Genomic DNA, 13,152 nt, shown 5'->3' with positions numbered 1-13,152 from the left:
AAACCATGGTCCCCAAGCCCCCACCCCTGCTACACTGGCCTTCGAAGCATCCAGTTTATTCAGGAAACTTCTTTGCTTTTGGTTTAGTCCAAGTCTTTCCCTTCACCTAAAATAGTTCTTATCTACTATCTAATTAGTAAAAACCCCTCTCCCTTCCTCCCTCCCTCCCTGCCCCCTCTCATAACCATCGAAGAATATCTTCTTCTGTTTTAACTATTTCTCCAGTTGTTATAATAGTGGTCTTATACAATATTTGTCCTTTTGCAACTAGTAAATTTCACTCAGCATAATACCTTCCAGATTCCTCCACGTTATGAAATGTTCCATGGATTCATCATTGTTCTTCAAAGATGTGTAGTGTTCCATTGTGTAAATATACCATAATTTATTTATCCATTTGGAAACCCTGATGGCATAGTGGTTAAGTGCCATGGCTGCTAACCAAAGAGTCAACAGTTCGAATACCCCAGGCGCTCCTTGGAAACTCTGTGGGACAGTTCTACTCTGTCCTATAGGGTCGCTATGAGTCGGAATCTACTCGGCAGCACTGAGTTTGGTTTTGGGGTTTATTTATCCATTCATCCATTGCTGGGCATCTTGGCTGCTTCCATCCTTTTGCTATTGTAAACAGTGCTGCGATGAAAATGGGTATGCATATATCTGTTCTTGTAAAGGCTTTTAATTCTCTAGGATACATTCCAAGGAGTGGGATTGCTGGATTGTATGGTAATTCTATTTCTAGTTTTTTAAGGAAGTGCCAAATTGATTTCCAAAGTGGGTGTACCATGTTACATTCCCACCAGCAGTGTATAAGTGTTCCAGTCTCTCCACAACCTCTCTAACATTTATTATTTTGTGTTTTTTGGATTAATGCCAGCCTTGTTGGAGTGAGATGAAATCTCATCATAGTTTTGATTTGCATTTCTCTGATGGCTAATGATAGTGAGCATCTCCTCGTGTATCTGTTAGCTACCTGAATATCTTCTTTAGTGAAGTGCCTGTTCATATCCTTTGCCCATTATTTAATTTAAGTATTTGTCTTTTCGTAGTTGAGTTTTTGTAGTATCATGTAGATTTTAGAGATCAGATGCTGATCAGAAATATCATAGCTAAAAACTTTTTCCCAGTCTGTAGGTAATCTTTTTACTCTTTTCGTGAAGTCTTTGGATGAACGTAGGTGTATGATTTTTAGGAGAGCCCAGTTATCTAGTTTCTCTTCTGCATTGTTAGCAATGTTTTGTATACTGTTTATGCCATGTATTAGGGCTCCCAGCATTGTCTCTAGTTTTTCTTCCATGATCTTTACAGTTCTAGATTTTATATTTAGGTCTTTGATTCATTTTGAGTTTGTTTTTGTGCATAGTGTGAGGTATGGGTCTTGTTTCATTTTTTTGCAGATAAATATCCAGTTATGCCAGCACTGTGTGTTAGAGAGACTGCCTTTTCCCCATATGACTGACTTTGGGCCTTTGTCAAGTATCAGCTGCTCATATGTGGATGGATTTATGTCTGGATTCTCAATTCTGTTCCATTGGTCTATGCATCTGCTGTTGTATCAGTACCAGGATGTTTTGACTACTCTGGCAGTACAATAGGTTCTAAAATCAGGTAGAGTGAGGCCTCCCACTTTATTTTTCTTTTTCAGTAATGCTGTACTTATCCAGGGCCTCCTTCCCTTTCATAGGAAGTTAGTGATTTGTTTCTGCATCTTATTAAATAATGTCGTTGGAATTTGGATCAGAATTGAATTGTATCTATAGATGCCTTTTGGTAGCATAGAATTTTTACAATGTTAAGTCTTCCTATCCATGAACAAGGTATGTTTTTCCACTTACGTAGGTGTCTCTTGGTTTCTTACAGAAGTGTATTGTAGTTTTCTTTGTGTAAGACTTTTACATCTCTGGTAAGATTTATTACGAAGTATTTTATCTTCTTGGGGGCTACTGTAAATACTATCAGTTTGGTGATTTCCTCCTCAATGTTCTTTTTGTTGGGGTAGAGGAAGCCAACTGATTTTTGTATGTTTATCTTGTATCCTGATAATCTGATGAACTCTTCTATTAGTTTCAGTAGTTTTCTTGAGGATTCTTTAGGGTTTTCTGTGTATAAGATCATGTCATCTGCAAATAGAGATACTTTTACTTCTTCCTTACCATTCTGAATGCCTTTTATTTCTTTATCTAGCCTTATTGCTCTGGCTAGGATCTCCAGCACAATGTTGAATAAGAGTGGTGATGAAGAACATCCTTGTCTGGTTTCTATTCTCAGGGAGAATGCTTTCAGTCCCTCTCCATTTAGGATCATGTTGGCTGTTGGCTTTGTATAAATGCCCTTTATTATGTTGAGAAATTTTCCTTCTATTCCTTTTATGCTGAGAGTTTTTATCATGAATGGGTGCTGAACTTTGTCAAATGCCTTTTTTGCATCAGTTGATAATATCATGTGGTTCTCGTCTTCTGTTTTATTTATATGATGGGTCACATTAATTTTTTTTCTAATGTTGAACCATCCCTGCATACCTGGTATGAATCCCACTTGGTCATGGTGAATTATTTTTTTGATATGTTGTTGAATTCTATTGGCTAGAATTTAGTTGAGGATTTTTGCGTCTAAGGTCATGAGGGATATAGGTCTGTAATTTTCTTTTTTTCTGGAGTCTTTACCTGGTTTTGGTATCAGGGATATGGTGGCTTCATAGAATGCATTTGGGAGTATTCCATCCTTTTCTATGCTCTGCAATACATTTAGTAGTAGTGCTGTTAACTCTTCTCTGAAAGTTTGGTAGAACTCTACAGTGAAGCTGTCCAGACCAGGGCTTTTTTTGTTGGGAGTTTTTTGATTACGTTTTCAATCTCTTCTTTTGTTATGGCTCTATTTAGTTGTTCTACCTCTGTTTGAGTTAGTTTAGGTAGGCACTGTGTTTCTAGAATTCATCCATTTCTTCTAGGTTTTCAAATTTGTTAGAGTACAATTTTTCATAGTTATCTGATATGATTCTTTTAATTTCAGTTGGGTCTGTTGTGATATCGCCCATCTCATTTCTTATTTGGGTTATTTGCTTCTTCATCTGTTTTTCTTCTGTGAGTTTGGCCAATTTTGCTGATTTATTCAAAGAACCAGCTTTTGGTTTTGGTAACTCTTTCAATTTTCTGTTTTCTATTTCATTTAATTCTGCTGTAATTTTTATTATTTGTTTTCTTCTGGTGCCTGAGGGTTTCTTTTGTTGCTCTCTTTCTATTTGTTCAATTTGTAGGCATAATTCTTTGATTTTGGCCCTTTCTTCTTTTTGGATGTGTGCATTTATTGATGTAAACTGACCTCTGAGCACTGCTTTCGCTGTGTCCCAAAGGTTCTGATAGGAAGTGTTTTCATTCTCATTGGATTCTTTGAATTTCTTTATTCCATCCTCAATGTCTTCCATAACCCAGTCTTTTTTCAGCAGGGTATTGTTCAGTTTCTAAGTGTTTGATTTCTTTTCCCTGCTTTTTCTATTATTGATTTCTACTTTTATGGCCTTATGGTCAGAGAAGATGCTTTGTAATATTTCAATGTTTTGGATTCTGCTAAGGCTTGCTTTATGACCTAATATGTGGTCTATTCTAGCGAATGTTCCATGTGCACTAGAAAAGAAAGCATACTTGTCTGCTGTTGGGTAGTGTTCTGTATATGTCTATGAGGTCAAGTTGTTTGATTGTGGTGTTTATATCTTCTGTGTCTTTATTGAGCTTCTTTCTAGATGTCCTGTCCTTCACCAAAAGTGGTATGTTGAAGTTTCCTACTATAATTGTGGAGCTGTCTATCTCACTTTTCAATGCTTATAGAGTTTGTTTTATGTATCTTGCAGCCCTGTCATTGGGTTCATTAATATTTAATATGGTTATATCCTCCAGGTTTATTGTCCCTTTAAGCATTATATAGTGTCCTTCCTTGTTCTTTGTGGTGGATTTAACTTTAAAGTCTATTTAGTCAGAAATTAATACTGTCACTCCTTCTCTTTTTTGATTGTTGTTTGGTTGACATACTTTTTTCCATCCTTTGAGTTTTAGTTTTTCTGTGTCTCTAAGTCTAAGGTGTGTCTCTTGTAGGCAGCATGTAGGCGGATCATTTTTTTTTTTTTTATCCATTTTGCCACTCTCTGTCTCTTTATTGGTGCATTTAGTCCGTTTACATTCAGCGTAATTATAGATAGGCATGAGTTTAGTGCTGTCATTTTGATGTCCTTTTCTGTGTGTTGTTGACAGCTTCTTTTTCCCTCTGAATTTTTTGTGCTGAGTAGTTTATCTTTGTATATTGTCTTTTCCTCTTATTCAGTATTGCTGATTTTGTTTCTGCTGAGTCTCTATTTTTTCTTGTATTTTATTTTGATAAGTAGGATTGTTAGTTTCCTTTGTGGTTACCTTAATATTTACCCCTAGTTTTCAAGTTCACACCTAACTTGTCTTTCTTTATAGCCTCTTGTCTTCCTTTCCATATGAAAGATCTATGACTACATTACTTAGCCCCTCTTTATTGTTTTAATGTTGCCTTGTTTTCAGTAATAACATCACTGTTGCCCTGTTGTGAGGGGTTTTTTTATCTTGATTTATGTTTGTGGTTTCCCTGTCTGGATTGACATCTGGTTGCTCTGCGCAGTGTTCTAGTCTTGGGTTGATACCTGATATTATCGATCTTCTAACCGAAGAACTCCCTTTAGTATTTCTTGTAGTTTTGGCTTGGTTTTTACAAATTCCCTAAACTTTTGTTTATCTGGTAATGCCCTAATTTCACCTTCATATTTGAGAGACGGTTTTGCTCAATATACGATTCTTGGCTGGCAATTTTTTTTTTTCCTTCAATACTTTATATAAGTCATCCCATTGCCTTTTTGCCTGCATGGTTTGTACTGAGTAGTCTGAGCTTATTCTTATTGGCTCTCCTTTGTAGGTGACTTTTTGTTTATCCCTCGCTGCTCTTAAAATTCTCTCTTTGTCTTTGGTTTTGGCAAGTTTGATTGTAATATGTCTTGGTGACTTTCTTTTAGAGTCTACCTTATTTGCAGTTCAATAAGCATGTTGGATAGATATCTTCTCATGCTTCATGATATCAGGGAAGTTTTCTGCCAAAAAATCTTCAGCAATTCTCTCTGTATTTTCTGTTATCTGTCCCTGTTCTGGTATTCCAATCACTCAGAGGTTATTTCTCTTGATAAGGTCCCACATGATTTTTAAGGTTACTTCATTTTTTTTTTAATTCTTTTATCTGATTTTTCTTTAAATATATTGGTGCCAAGTACTTTATCTTCAAGCGCACCAATTCTGCCTTCCACTTGCTCAATTCTCCTCTTTTGACTTTCTGTTGAGTTGTCTAATTCTGCAATTTTATTGTTAATCTTCTGAATTTCTGATTGTTGTCTCTCTATGGAGTCTTGCAGCTTATTAAGTTTTTTACGTTCTTGAATAACCTTTTTAATTTCTTCAACTACTTTGTCTGTATGTTCCTTGGCTTGTTCTGCGTATCACCTGATCTCTTTCCTAATTTCGTTCCTGATGTCTTGAAGAGTTCTGTATATTAATCTTTTGAATTATGCATCTGGTAATTCCAGGAAGGCACCTTCATCCAGAAGATCCATTGATTTTTTGTTTTGAGAGTTTGTTGAGGTGATCATGGTCTGTTTCTTTACATGACTTGATATTGACTGTTGTCTCTGAGCCATCTATAAGTTATTGTATTAGCTTATTTTATGTTTGCTCACTGTATCCTAACTTCTTGCTTTTTTTTTTTTTTTTTTTTGGATATGCCCAAATGGGTTGCTTGGATGAGTTAGCTTGATTATTTTCATCTTTGAAGCTCTGGCACCCTGTCACCAGATGGCTAGGGCTGTTATCAGGTATATCAGTCTAGGAGTCCATTCACATTTCTTTTATGAATTCAGCTCAGGTATCTAGGTAGCTGATCATCAAGTGTGTGGTACAGGCTCTGTCCTACAGTCTTAGAGGGGCAGGGGTGATTGGTGTAGGTACTGGTATCTGGTTGCAGCAGGGGGTCACACTCTGAACAAGGCACGGGGCTGAGAACCATCCCCTGAATGTCTGGGAGGAAAGCATGTCCCTGTTCCCTAAAGCACACAGGTGGGTGGATTCTGCAGACAGACCACGGGCACCCATTGCTTTTGTTTGTAAGCACTGGGAGGTACTAGTTATCCATGGACCCCTGTCATGGGTGACTAGGTGACCTGAGTGGAGCCACCAGTACTTACGCCCCTGATGTGGATAGGTGAGGACCCTATTTAATAGGACAAATGGTGTCAAATATCAAATACCCACCTCTTCACTGCACAGCTGAAATGGCTGCAGTATGCCAACAAGGGCCTATTCTCCCGAAATAGTCCCACACAGGTCCGTGCAGGGGGGAAAGGTATTCAAAATCCACAGACCATTTATGCCTGGACAGGAGCCTCTTCTGTCCTGAACTCCCCCAGTTAGTGTAGCTGGCAAATTATCTTTTCCCCCAATTGTGAATTTATTCCTACTCCAGTGCAAGGAGGATGGCTCTGGACGCTCAACACGGCCTATCTCAGGGTGGGGAGAGTTTTTAATTGGGCTTCCCATTGCTGCAAGGAACACTGGTGGCAGAATGGTGATGCATTCAGCTTCTGACCAAAAGGTTGGTGGTTTGAACCCACCCAGATGCTCCATGGGAGAAAGACCTGGCAATTTGCTCCCATAAAGCTTACAGCCTAGAAAGCCCTATAGGGACATTCTATTCTGTCACATAGGATTGCTATTACTTGAAATCAATGCAACATCACTTAACAACAATGACAAAGGCTTGTACTAGGAGTCCCTGGGTGGTAAAAACAATTAAGCACTCAACTACCAACTGAAAGGTTCAGAAGAAAGTCCTGGCAATTTGCTTCTGGAAGTTCACAGCCCTGTGGAGCAGTTGAAAGCCTATGGAGCAGTTCGACCCTGCACACATGGGTTTGCAATGAGTTGGAATCAACTCAAGGCAAATGGTTTTTTGTTTTGTTTTAGGCTTGTGCTGAATTATTCACAGAGGGTTTAAGAATGTGGAACCAGCTCCAGATAGGCAATCAAGGAGAGGGGGCAGTTCACAGTAATCTTTGTTCAGGAGGTGAGACTGGGGATGTCATTGGTGAGAAAGCAGCAGTCAGTCACTCAGAAGCAGCTTCCGTGTGACCTTGTAACTGTTCTGTTTGGAACATGCTTTGTTTTCTGTTGGCCTTGTCAGAGCCAGGTGGAATCATTGTTGATGTTTCACCATCCACAGGAGAATTCCATCACAGATGGTGCTGATCTTCATTGTCTCAAATGGGAAATCTTTAGAAAGGGCAGGACTCCATGATACTCAAATGAGGAAAGGGACTATGAGATGAGGGGGAGGTGAGAATTTTTAAATTTTGTTCAGTTTTGTGAATGTGTCACCTTGATTCTGGCTGGTGAGGCCAAGAAATATGCAGATTTTATGTCACCAGGGTGAGCAAAGAGTTGTAATGTAGAGTACATTATGGGGGGGAGGGGACGATGGTGCTGGGACATTTGGAAAATGTTTCATAAAATAGGAAACATTTGGAAGAATTGGCAGACATTTGATAGGCCTTATAAAAGTGATTCGATTATTGACTACAGGTGGGGAGAATATGGAAGGTGTGGAGAGAGTGGAGAGAGAAAGATAGGCCCCAGGAGAAATAAGGAAGTGGTAGAATTCTCACCTTCCATGCAAGAGACCCTGATTTGATTCTGGTCAATGCAGCTCATGTGCCACTGTTCATGAGCCAAGGCTTGCGTGTTGCTATGAAACTGAAAAGGTTTTAGCAGTGCTTCCAGGCTAAGACAGATAAAAAGAAAGAAAGGCCTGGCAATCTACTTCTGAAAAGTCAGGCAATGAAAATCCTATGGGTCACAATGATCCAATACATTACCAATCATGGGGATGGTGCTGAACTGGGCAGTGTCTCATTTCCTTGTACATGCGGTTGCCATGAGTCAGGGACCAACTTAATAGCGGCTAACAACAACAAACATTTCAAAGCACTGAGGTGTATATTTCAGCTCAGCAGACACTGAATTGTACAGAGAAATGACATGTATGGGTCAAGGTAAAAGGCAGCTGGGGTTAGGATGGAGACAGAATCTTTGATGGGGTTAATAAATTATCCTGTGTGTTCTTTTGAAAGATAAACAAAAGATTAATCTGTTTGTTACCTTTCTTCCAAATAATTGTGACTATCATAAAAGTACTTTTCTGAATAAGAGTTGATTTGTATGCAACTAGCAAAGTACAGCAGATTTGAAATAAAATAAAAAATATTATAATATTGGCAAACTGTTAGGCTGTATTTATGTAAGACAAGTTTGCTAAATTACTAAATTTCTGCAGAGATATCTTTTTCATTGTCTACACAGATCAGAGAAAGCAAAGACAAAAAGTTAATTATGTTTTATGCCTGAATAGGGCTTGCTAGCTGTCTCCATTACATATTTATGATTTAAAAATTCAAAATATGCTGCAAAGTAGATATTGCTATTAAACTCATTTTACAGATGAAGACATTGATGGTCATTGAGTATAAGTAATGTACACAGAATCACACAGCTTCTAAATGCCACGACAGTGAATTGAACACAAACCTGTCTACTTATTTTATACTATATCATCCCATACTTACCAATTTATCCCCCATCTCCTACACCTATGCCCACTTGATTACTAACTCCTTCAGGTTCTAAGCTCTAAAATAGTTACTTTCTCCAATACAGAGAAAATACATGGAATTTGGTTGACCCTACCTCTTCCTCCAACTGTTATCTCATTCTTCTACTATCCTTTATAGAGAAACTCCCTGAATAGTCACTCTCTCCAGTTTTGTCACCTCCCATTCTCTCTTTTTTCATTGGATGATCTGATATTTTTAATAATGGCTTTATTGCAGTATAATTAACATGCAATAAACTGCACATATTTAAGTGTACTGTTTGATAAGTTTTGACATCTGCCAAACTCTCACTACAATTAACATAATAAACATATCATCACCCTAAAATTTCCTCAGGGGGTCTTTACAATCCTTCCCTCCACTCCTTATTATGGTTTGAATGTTTCTACTTCTGTGCATTTCTTGTAATCTTTGGAAAGGATATCAGATATTATGAATTTTACCTTGTTGGTGCTGGATATTTTTGTATTTCTATAAATATTCTTGAACACCAAATATTCTGTGACTCAATTAAATTACTTGGATCTTGTGTTTAAGTTTTTTTTAATGTGAGAACAGAGCTGCATTTATTTCAGAGCTAATTTTGCTCCAGTAATTAGGCAGAAACTGTGTAACATGCTTCATGCCCTATGAATTATGTGGTTTCTATTTTGGCTTGTTGGAACAGGTACTAATCCTGTTCTTCTGTGAGCTATAAAGATTTTTCCCTCTTATTCTTTCAGCGGTGGTTCTCCCAAACTCAAGAGCTTTCCTCACACACGTGCACTAAGCAGTGCTTAGCTGAACGCTCTTGGGAAATCTTCCGATGATCTCTGGAGTTCACCCTTTGTGCGTCTCTTTCTACTTTAACATGCGATATGCGAATTCCAGCCATCTTGGCCTTTCTGGAATCCCACCTCCTTATCAACTGAGGATGAGTGCTGTGCCACTTGTGTCGTCTTCCTGTGTCATGACCTAGACATTTTCTTCAAGATAGTAACCTGGGGCATTAGTAGGGCTCATCCCTTTTCCCTGTTTCTCAGGAGTCACTGTTCTTCATTGTTTGATGGTCAAGTCTTGAGAATTTTATTTTAAAATATTTTATCCTGTTTTCTTGTTGTTTTAATGGGAGGGTAAATGCAGTCACTGTTACTCCATTTGGCTGGAAGCATTAATCCCTCATTCTGTCTTGAAACTGCACCCGTCACGTTCTCATCTATAGACCTCATAGCTCACTGTGATCTGCAAAGGCCAGTTCTCAATCTTCATCTCTCTTGCTCTCTTACCCTAATTTGACACACCGTTCCCTCTTTCCTGAAACATTTCCTTACTTAGCTTCCAAAATACTACATTTTCTTAATTATTTCTCCTCCCTTGCTAACCAGCTCACTATATATTCTTCTTACATTTTTTCATTTATGTAATTTCTTTTTTTGTTGTTGTTTTTATTGAGAACATATACAGGAAAACATACACCAATTCAATAGTTTCTACATGTATAATTTAGTGACATTGATTGCATTATTTTGAGTTGTGCAACAATTCTCACCCTCCTTTTCTCAGTTGTTTCTCTGTCATTCAGGTAAACTCACTGCCCCCTAATGTTCCTATCTAAACTTTCAAGTTAGTGTTGTCAATTTGATACCAGATAGATATATCTTAAATGAGTATAATGTTCAAGGCAAACAATCTTTGTTAGTTAAGCTAAACTATTGTTTGGCTTTAAGAGATTTTGGGGGCTATTTTTGGCTTAAGGTTTAAAGATCATCTTAGGGAAATAGTTTTGAAGTTATTGCCCTGAGATAATCTTTTTACCACTTTTAAAAGTTGGGGTGCCATAGTTTAATTTCCAGATCTCTTCTCTTCATGTACTCACTTCCTAATAATTCCATCAAGTCCCAAGTCTTCAAACACTATCTCAACTCTCAGACTGCAAAAATTACATCTTTGGTGCCAACTAGTTTCCTGAATTTTCAATTTATATAGTCAACTGCCTATTCAATATTTTCAACTAAGACCAAAACCCCATTGCCATTGAGTTGGTTCTGACTCATAGTGACCCTATAGGACAAAGTAGAACTGGCCCATACAGTTTCCAAGTCACAGCTGGTGGATTCGAGCTGCTGACCTTTTGGTTAGCAGCCAAGCTCTTAATCATTGTGCTGCTAAAGTCCAAAAAAAAAAAAAAAAAAAAAAAAAAAACTTAATCCTGCTGTGCCCACTATAAAACCTGCTCTTCTCTATCTTATCTCACTAAATAACATACTATCATCCTGTTGCTCAAGTTAAAAAAAAAAAAAAAAAAAAATTGGAAATCTCTTTACCTTTTTTGATGGTATCTTAGGATGGATACCTGATCTTGAAAAAAGTCCTGTGGGCTTTTTTTTTTTTTTCCCAGCAAAATGTATCTGAAATTCAAACACTTAGTACCCCTTCCCTTTTTACCATTCTAATCCTACACACCATTGTTTTTACTTCAACTTGTGCAACAGTTTCTGCGAGAAGCAAGTCTTTTTAACAAGCCAGGTGGTCATGGTTTTCCCTGTTCCTTTCCCTGCTGACATCTTTCTTTAGGCCTCAGAACAAACCACCACTCCCACTGAGGCCTGGTGTTTGTTAGCAGGATTAAAAAGATACAACTAGTCACTTGGGCTGGAGGTATGAAATAGCTGAGAGAGGAAGTTTCCTGAGTCTCCTCAGTTATGGTGCAGATTGGGCACACAAAGCATAAATCTACAGTCCACCTAAGTGAACCTACCTGGTCAGGGGAAGGCCAGCAGTAGGTAGGGTCCCATTTAAGTCCTTTGCCCATGGCACAAAGTGGAGTCATCATCTCTGTCCAGATAGATTTTAAGGGGGAACTGCTCATTATGTAACTTCTCCTATTGTATACTATCTGATTTTTCTAAGTAATAAAAGCTACTTTCTACATGCCAACATTTCTTCAGGCTCTGATCTGGAGGACGTCATAGTTATAGAGGAATCCATATTAGTTATTGGTGTCCTTTTTCTAATGGCTTCCTGACTATCTAGAAATCGGTTATAAATTGTGAGCATCATGTAGATTTGGAGTGTTATCTTACAGTTATTGTGTGATCAAGCAGTACGTGTTGTTCTACAGTTTCCTAATTGGTCTTCCTGCTCCACTCTTACTTGTAATCTACCACCCACAAAATAACCCCTGTTCAAAATCTTCATTCACTTCCCATCAGACTTAGAATAAAATTCATTTTTTTTTTAAACCACGGGCAACTTTTGTTATTGTTAGGTGCTGTCAAGTCAATTCTAAATCATAGTGACCCTTTCACAATAGAACGAAGCACTGCCTGGTCCTTCACCATCCTCATAATTGTTGCTATGCTTGAGCTCATTATTGAAGCCACTGTGTCAATCCATCTCATTGAGGGTCTTCCTGTTTTTCACTGACCCTCTACTTTACTAAGCATGATGTCCTTCTCCAGGGACTGATCCTTCCTGACAACATGTCCGAAGTATGTAAGACACAAGTCTCACCATCTTTGCTTCTAAGAAGCCTTCTGGTTGTACCTCTTCCAAGACAGATTTGTTCATTCTCTTGGCAGTCCATGGTATATTCAATATTCTTCATCAACACCATAGGTTGAAGGCCTCAATTCCTCTTCAGTCTTCCTTATTCACTGTCCAGCTTTCACATGTATATGAGGCAGTTGAAAACACCACAGCTTGGGTCAGGTGCACCTTAATCTTCAAGCTGACATCTTTGCTTTTCAACACTTTAAAGAGGTCTTTTACAACCAATCAGCCCAATGCAATGCGTCTTTTGATTTCTTGACCACTGCTTCCATGGGTGTTGATTGTGGATCCAAGTAAAATGAAATTCTTGACAACCTCAATCTTTTCTCTGTTCATCACGATGTTGCTTATTGGTCCAGTTGTGAGGATATTTGTTTTCTTTATGTTGAGGTATAATCCATACTGAAGGCTGTGGCCTTTGATCTTCATCAGTAAGTGCTTCAAGTCCTCTTTAAGCAAAAAAAGTTGTGTCATCTGCATAATGCAGGTTGTTAATGAGTTTTCCTCCAATCCTGATGTCCCGTTCTTCTTCATATAGCCCAGCTTCTTGGTTTATTTGCTCAACATACAGAATGAATAGGTATGGTGAAAGGATACAACCCTGGCACACACCTTTCCTGACTTTAAACCATTCAGTATCCCCTTGTTCTGTTCGAACGACTGCCTGTTGATCCATGTACAGATTCTTCATGATCACAACTAAGTGTTCCAGAATTCCTATTCTCCACATGTAATCCATAATTCATTATGATCCACCCAGTCAAATGCCTTAGCATAGTCAATAAAACACAGGTAAACATCTTTCTGGTATTCTCTGCTTTCACCCAGAATCCACCTGACATCAGCAATGATATCCTTGGTTCCACATCCTCTTCTAAATCTCGCTTGAACTTCTGGCTGTTCTC

This window comes from Loxodonta africana, chromosome 3 (genome assembly GCF_030014295.1).
Source record: "Loxodonta africana isolate mLoxAfr1 chromosome 3, mLoxAfr1.hap2, whole genome shotgun sequence".
Lineage (NCBI taxonomy): Eukaryota > Metazoa > Chordata > Mammalia > Proboscidea > Elephantidae > Loxodonta > Loxodonta africana.
Note: the sequence above shows the minus strand (reverse complement) of the source record.